The 8,495-nt window shown below is 44.5% G+C and overlaps 1 protein-coding gene across 1 annotated transcript in view; it reads right to left on the bottom strand.

Moving 5' to 3' along the window:
• The window catches only part of LOC115292548 (zinc finger protein 420-like), an 88,301-nt gene that overhangs the window by 6,200 nt on the left and 73,606 nt on the right, over positions 1-8,495 (bottom strand). The window lies entirely within an intron of this gene.

Genomic DNA, 8,495 nt, shown 5'->3' with positions numbered 1-8,495 from the left:
GGAAGCACTGAAGTGGCTCAATTTGGGCTTAGCCCCTGAGTCACATCTATGCACATGAACATCAGAGTAAATCATGGAGTGAACACAGTTACTTTTCAAAAATGTTTATTTCCTGAAAGAGAGAGCACGAGTATGGGTGGTGCAGAGAGAAGACTTCCAACCGAGCTCCACGCTCAGGCTCCATGCTCAGGAAGGAGCTTGACTCGTGGCTTGATCTCAAGACTGTGAGATCCTCATTTGAGCCTAAATCCAGAGATGGAGTCTCAGGGACTGAGCCTCCCAGGAGCTCCCTTCGACCTCATTTTAAGACTTAGATCACACCCCAAGGAAAGGCACAACTGCCATTTACTATGTAACAGACAGAAAATGTATAGAACTGTGTTCTTAAGGCTCCAGTGCAATTGTATCCCCAGCCTCCCCTTTCTAAATATCCACCCTAACCCTAAATACATGGAAACCATGCTGGGGCATCTCAATGGCTCAGTCTTCTGCCTCTTGGTTTCAGCTCAGGTCATGATCTCACAGTTTGTGAGTTCGAACCCGCATCAGTGCTGATGGTGCAGGGACCTCCTGAGATTCTCTCTGTGCCTCTCTCTCTGCCCCTCCTCCACCCTTCCTGTCTCTCAAATAAAGGTAATATATTAAAAAAAAAAAAAGGAAACCATTCGCCTTCCTCTGTGAGTCTCTAGTTTTGAAGTTATACCTTGTGATCTCCTTATTTCTTGCAAATAAATTTTCCTTTGTCTGACATCTCTGCCTGGTAGAATGTTTATGATTCATCAAGGACTAAACTCCTGTTCGTTCAGTTACATTAGGAGTACTGGGTTTGGCTTAGATGAATTTCTTACTTTCTGGAGTAAGACGACTGGGGACACAGTATTATGCTCTAATATGTTCTTTAACTTTGAGGTATAAACCGAAATGAATATTGGTTATTCAAGAGAATTTGTAAAATAAAGGCATCAACACAGGGATACACACTTTATTTATTTACTTATTTTATATAGAAATGAGAAAAGGCGCAGGCAGGCGAGGGTCAGAGAGAGAGGGAGACACAGAGCCTGAGGCGGGGCTTGGACCCATGTACCATGAGATCATGAACTGAGCCAAAGGCAGACACTTAACTGACTGAGCCAGCCAGGCACCCCCTAGGCATACACACTTTTGCATTCTGCATTTACATCACTGGCACAGGTGGGGTCTATTTGTAAAAAATATTTTGTGACTATTTAGTTTTGAAAGACAGTACATGTGTCTATTGTATTAAACTATTTTTGTGATTGTCCATTTATTTTTGAAGGAGAGAGAGACAGACTATGAGCAGGGAAGAAGCAGACAAAGAGAAAGACACAGAATCCAAAGCAGGCTCCAGGCTCTGAGCTGTCAGCACAGAGCCCAACACAGGGCTCAAACTCATAAACTGAGAGATCATGTCCTGAGCTGAACTTGGTAGCTCAGCTGAGTGGGTCATGTGGTGTCTCTTTCTTAATGGAAAGTTTGGATGAGTTACAGATATACTTAGCATATTCTAACATGAATCAGAATTCACAGCAGTGCAAGGGAGATCTTATTAAAATGCAGATTCTGTTCAGGAGTTCTGGGAAAGGTCCCTGTCCACATTTCTAACAAGGCAGTAGTCTTTGACTCAAGGGATACATATTTCAGTAACAAAGAGGAAGAATTCAATGACAAGAACTCTTGGAGGACTTGGAACTAAATGGGATCATAGCAATGACAAGTTCTCCTAGACTAGCAAGAAAGGCAACAAGCCTTAAAAGCATCTCCTGGTTAGTAGAGAGCATCTACCAGTTTCTCATAAAGTCATGGACAACAAATTATAATAATCTAAGAGAACACGTGATTCTTCTATTTTTCGTGAATTTTTGTCAAGCATCCGTTACACGGTACAGATCAGATTTTAACTCAGGTAAAGTGACGTACAGTCAGTTCCTGTAAAAGGACATACAGGTTAACACACCCAACAGACCCTAAATCAATGTTCATACCGGTGTCAAACCTGAGAATGATGCTCAGAAGGTGTGCACACAAAACCGATCTACCTTTATACCTTCCATGCACACATCCATACCGTTTGCAAGTAGTTATATGAGAAGTGATAGAATAGAAAGTTATCAGGGTGACTAAAAACAGGCATTTTGCGGTTGTTATTAATGTTTTATTTTTGATACAGAGAAAGACAGAACATAAAAGGGGAAGGGGCAGAGAGAAAAGGAGATGCAGAACCGAAAGTAGGCTCCAGGATCTGAGCTAGCTGTCAGCACATAGCCTGACGTGGGGCTTGAACCCACGAACCTGAGATCTGATCTGAGCCGAATCCAGAGCCTAAACCGACTGAGACACCCAGGCGCCCCTAAAAACCAGTTTTAATGAGTGAAGTGCCTGGGTCAGATACTTAACTATCTTAAACAACTAAGTCACCTGGCACCTTAAAAGCCTTTTAAAAAACGTGTATTTATTTTGAGAAAGAAAGATTGCTCACGCAGAAAAGGGAAAAAAGAGAGAGAGAGAATCCCAAGAGCCCTCCTAAGGTTACCATGAAGCCTGACATTGGGCTCTATCTTATGAGCCTCGGGATCATGATCTGCACTGAAATTGAGTGAAGACACAAGTGACTGAGCCACTCAGGCGCCCCTCATTGAAATGGTTGCCTGTTTCAATCATCATTTGTGCTCTCTGGTACTTCAGGATTTTAAGATGCCCAAATTTTTTACTTAAGTGATTTGTCACTTTCTAAAAACACAAAAAAGTACAAACAAGAGTATGTCTATGTCAACTACAAAGATAATAATAACCTATGGGATGAAGGACAGACGTACTCAGAACCTCTACTCCCGGAGGTCATTGCAGCTACTACACGGAAGTGAGACCCTTCATTGCGCCAAAAAAAAGTGACCTCAGATGGGCCAGGAATAAATAAATGCTAAAGAAAGTATTCTTGATGCGTTGTGGGTGAGCGAGGCTGACCTTATTAAAGCACAGGGACAGGATCTGTGGATAGAATGAGCGGCAGTGTGATTGTGAGGAGCCATTGATCATATACTTTAAGCTGTGGGGTGGACATAAAACTTTCCCAAGGGATTTTCATAGGAAAAGAAAACTCAGTGGATCCTGAGAGTCTGGCTATGGACAGGCGAAGCAAGCTTTTTGCCTCTCGAAAAGCATTACCCTTAAAGCAGGTGTACGTTCCTTGAGCCATATCCTCCTCTGCCAGTCTCCAGTATTTCCCAGGGGGTTGCAAGTTGTAAGAAAATTGAATTTTATCTACATTTCTTTTGCCTTTGTTCTCCTCACCAGAAATGGCCACACCAGGGTGCCTGGGTGCTCAGTCACTTAACCATCTGACTCTTGATTTCAGCTCAAGTCAAGTCTCATGGATTTGTACATTTAGGACGGAATTCAGGCTGCTCTGCACTGACCCTGTGGAACCTGCTTGGAATTCATGCACTCTGTCTGCAACTCCACTGCTCCTAGTCTGTCTCTCTCAAAAGAAATAAACTTTAAAAAACTAGAGGGAAAGAGAGCCGGGGAGAAAGAAGATTCCAGTTTAAATATGATGGTGTTTGGAAATCACTCAGGGAATCTTCCTAAAATCATTTCACCTGATTAGAAGGAAAATATGAACATTACAGGGGAGAAATATGGCAGAAGGCATAAAGCCCTGTAAAATAAGGTAATAACAGATAACCGGAAACAAATTGATCACAGTGCCTCAGGCACTCGTTGGACTCATGGTCACCTGTGCGGTCTTTGGACCCCCAAGCAGTAAATCAGAATACAAACAACTTCAAGGATACAGTGGAATTATACACCATTCAATCACATAGAATTTCCATGTCTTGTAGTATCTAGAATATTTTCAAGTATCCTTTCCACATTCGAAGGAGCAGGAACATTCTAGGGCATTCTGTGCCTAAGCGTCATCATATGTATTTGTGCAACTTTGTAATCCTATTCTCCCAGAGCAGCGAAAGCGTTGATTTCAGACCCAAACGGTTCTCCTTGAGTGCAACCCCAGGACCAGATTCCATCAGCAACAGGAAACTGGGATGCAACACCCTCCAGTCTGAACCCGTCACGAAGGAACTATTTTCAATAAGGGCAGGAATTTAATTCAAAGTGACGAGTGTTGTTGCCCAATGGAAGCCAGGTTGGAGAGAAGGGAGAGAAGTCTCTGGGGTACACAGGAGGAGAGTTCTAAACACCTAACCTTGAGTATCATTTCTGAGAAGCTGAAAACTTAGGTGAAAGCATAAAGCAGAACCATCAGAAGCAAAAAAAATTTTTTTTTCCTTTTTTCAAAATTTGTTTTGTAGCAGGATTCTCACTGAGGCTTTTCTTCCCAGGAAACAACGTTATTCCTCCTGGCACCTCTCCGCTGGGTCCGTCCCCAAAGAACTGAGCCCTGAACTCCACGTGGCATAGTTTTTATATATGTTGTGCCCCCAGATACGGTAACACACAAACATGCAGTGCAGCCACGTGGTCTCTTGTTACAAGGTCAAGACGGATGTTGTCAGGTACTCATGGAGCCAGGGTGTCTGCAAGGTTTTTATTGTTTCATTCTTTGTGGAGGACACAGAGAGAAAGAGAGAAAGAGGGAGGGAGAAAGAAAAAAAACGCAAACAGAGGGTGAAAAACAGAGGAAGAGAATGAGAATCTTCACTAGGTTTCAAGTTCAGCAGGAATCCTGACTCAAGGCTGGATCACGAGTCCCTGAGATCAGGGCCTGAACTCAAATGGAGAGTCCTATGCTCAACTGGCAGAGACACCCAGGTCCCCACAATTTCTACATGCATGAAATTTCTGGAGAAAAAGACAACAGGCTTAGAGTGAGGGGCACAGGGCTTACCTGAGAACTGGCCATTTCTTCTTTCATCTTCTCCTCTGTTTCTTTCTCAGAAGATCTTTGTGGAGAAATCCCAGCTCAGGTAGGAGAAATGTGTCTGAAAACCCAGCAAAGCAGTCTCTTCACTGGTAAACTGCTTGCCTGCAGGTAGGATTTTCAAATGCAGAGAAGGGACAACTTCCCAGCCTTCCTGTCAGGAACAATTGAGAAACTATGAGCTCCTACTTGAAGACCCATCTCTGAGATTGCCTTCTCTGCTTTGTGGGGGGGGGGGGGCATCCCTGTTGGGAGGCACCTTGGACTCAGGGTTGAGTGAAAATTCCTGGTGAGGGTAAGGCAAGTGTGCCAAGTGTCTTGTCACCAGGCAGCGACCACGATTTACCCTTCTGGAACTATCATTTCTGCTTGGGCGCCAACCCTCGGACTGCTTTGCTGATTAGTGTCAGGAGGGGCCTGTCCCTCTGCCCTGTCCCTGAGGCGTGATTGCACCTGGTCAGGGAAAAGATGAGCAAACTCAATACACCCTAATGCGACTAAGGCAAGCCACCTAGAATTTTCCTCCTAGCTGAGCAGTTAACTGATAAGTGACTTTTTTGTACTCCTGGATGTTCTTGCAAGTCACTATTGTGATAAATGTCAAAAATGTATCATTCGTCTTGGACAGTGAGAGCAGACATTGTGTCTCCTTGGGATCTTGTTTTTCTGGGTACCTTCCCTTAGAAATATAAACAGCCTACTGACCCTTACTCATGAAAAACTGACCTTTACTAAAGAATGCTGTTTGCCTCATGGCTAAGATCGCTTTCTCAGGGCTCTACCGAAGGTTTTGTAAATCTTACTCTTCTGCATCCTATGGGTGAAAAAAGTACGCTTAAAAAATACCTGCCCTTCTCTGCCTGGCTTACTTCACTCAGCATGACACCCGTTTGCACTCATAGGTCTAGCAGGAAAACAAGAGAGACCTAATGGAGAACCAGGGGGAATGGAGGAGGGAGAGAAGGTTGGGGAGAGAGAGGGATGCAGAACTTGAGAGACTATTGAAAGCTGAGAATGAACTGAGGGTTGGGGGGGAGGGAGGAGGGGGGAAGACAGGTGGTGGTGATGGTGGAGGGCACTTGAGAGGAAGAGCACTGGGTGTTGTATGGAAAACAATTTGACAATAAAATATTATGGAAAAAAAAATACCTGCCCTTCCCATATAATAGCAGGAGTGTCTGTAGCTGTTTTTTTGACAATCATTATGACTAAGATTAGAATTGTAACTTCTGCAGAATCCCCGATCTGCAAAATTGTGTTGAAAATTTTGTTTATGAGAAATCATTTACTAACATGCCCTGCTCTTTCTGCTCCTTGTACCTCTCATTATAAATAAAGCTAGAGAATCAGATGGAGCAGAGATGCCTGCCTGGTGATCACAAAGAAACTTGAGCTGTCTCACTCCCTTTCGCTGACACCATCCATTCTTCAGGGACCCCTGGACCTGTGGGAGCTGGACTCTGGCACCTCCCTTCCCAAAGAGCCCACAAACTCTGCTTGAGCACTGGTCTGTGTGGACCTGGGCCTCCTCAACTCCTCTACAGGAGACCTGCTACCTCTGCTTGTTGAACAGCCTGCACTCCACTCTCATAGGTTTTTTTTTTTTTTATAGTATGTATTTCTGTTTTGGGAGACAGAGGCAGAGCATGAGCAGGGGAGGGGCAGAGAGACAGGCAGTCAGATTCTGAAGCCTGCTCCAGGCTCTGAGCTTGAGCACACACCCAATGCGGTGCTCAAACCTACAAAGCCTAGGATGATGACCTGAGCCCAAGTCAGGTGGGTAAACGACGGAACCACCCCAGCCCCTCTCAACTCTCATACATTAATGGGAAGCCTTTCTGCCTGTCCCTGCGCCCCACTTAGAATTATGATAGAAAAGGAGAAGATTCAGTAGGCACAATGGGAAAGATCAGGACCTGAGGTCTCTGGGTGGGAAAAGCATTTAGAACAGTGCTGGGAGTGTCTGGTCACAGCAAACCCCGTGAGGTGTAAGGTTACTTTTAAATATTTGACAGACACCACGTACTGCCCCTCAGGTTCCCCTCAGGAATTTGATTAAAGAGCTAACTAAAGATTAGTAGTAGATCATAAAACCTAAGACCCACAGGGAACTGTCTGCCTTAGACCACCCCTCATACACTTGTAATGAGACAATCAGGAGTGGAATCCTGACACCTTCAGTTATTAGAATAATGGAGAACTTGGGGAGGAACAAGGGGAAGGGGAAAAAGGGTGGGAGAGACCTGAACCTCATAAAACAAAGATCCTTGCCTACTGTCTTGGATGTTCACCCTCTAATGCACAGAGCTTTCCTACAATCTCCCTCTTATACTCTAATCAACTTTGGCCTGTAGCTTATTTTGGGTCTAGTTCTTCCTTCTTGGAAGCAGGGAGATGGGGAATCCCTGGGGTTGAGGTAAAAATAAATCCTGCAGAGGGTCCCCTGGAGCACTTCACTGAAACATCACTGTTGTATCCACCCACCCACCTGAGGGAATCTGAGGGGAAGGGCAGCAGCAAGGATCCTTCTGGAAACTCAACAGGGATCCTCCTGGGAAGCACTGGGGGAGGTGAACGAGCACAGTGACTGAGGCTCCCCTGGTTGTTGCCCAGATTAAAATGCGGGCCTTCTCCAAGGTCAGAGTTTCTGGAGATTCACACATTCTCCCTCTTTCTACTACACAGAGGAAGACACCCTTCCACATGGAACTTTCCCTCATGCATGCAAATGTCTCTTACGAAGGAACCTTGTCCTGGGTCTCAGAGATTTTCCTTTGTTAGTTGAAAATAATCCTTATGGCAAAGAGACATAATTCGAGGTGACAAACTGCTGCCCTTCTGCAAGAAAGCTTATTTTCCTAAGTCACTGCCAAATAGTTTTCCAAATAGGATGTCTTTTTTGAAAATTATTGGGCGCCTAGGTGTCTCAGTCGGTTAAGCCTCTGACTTCGGCTCAGGTTAGATCTCACATTCATGGGTTCGACACCCACCTCAGGCTGTGTGCTGACAGCTGGCTCAGAGCCTGGAGCCTCTTCCGGTTCTGTGTGTCCTTTTCTCTCTGCGCCTCCCCCTGCCTCATGCTCTGTCTCTCTCTGTATCAAAAATATATAAACATTAAAAAATTTTTTTTAAATTATTATGTCTGTCAGAGAGAGCAAGAGTGAGAAAGAGAGAGAGTGCATGAGCAGGGGAGAGGCAGAAAGGGAGACAAGGAAGCTGAAGAACACTCCGGCCTCTGAGCTGTGAGCACAGAGTCTGACAGGGCCCCAACTCCTGAGCTGCGAGGACATGACCTGAGCCAAAGTCGGTGTCCAAGCGATGGAGCCACCCAGGCAGCCCAGAGGGTACTTTGTAAAACTCCCATCGACAATACATGAAAATTGTAACCTAAGTGCTCATTATCTTCACTGAAATTTGGTGTTACCCTGTCATTTTAGGAGGTTCTTTTGTGATTTTCTGTGTGTTCTGTCCTGTTTTGATCTGTTTTGTTGAGATTCTAGTAAATCTTGAATGGTTTCTCATGATAACATAAATAATCGTCTTCCTACAGGTTTTCATTGTGACTAAAATTGAAATTGTTTACAATTACAAA

This window comes from Suricata suricatta, chromosome 5 (assembly GCF_006229205.1).
Source record: "Suricata suricatta isolate VVHF042 chromosome 5, meerkat_22Aug2017_6uvM2_HiC, whole genome shotgun sequence".
In the NCBI taxonomy this organism is placed as follows: domain Eukaryota; kingdom Metazoa; phylum Chordata; class Mammalia; order Carnivora; family Herpestidae; genus Suricata; species Suricata suricatta.
The sequence above is the reverse complement of the archived record's forward strand: the minus strand, read 5'-3'. Positions and strand labels throughout refer to the sequence as shown.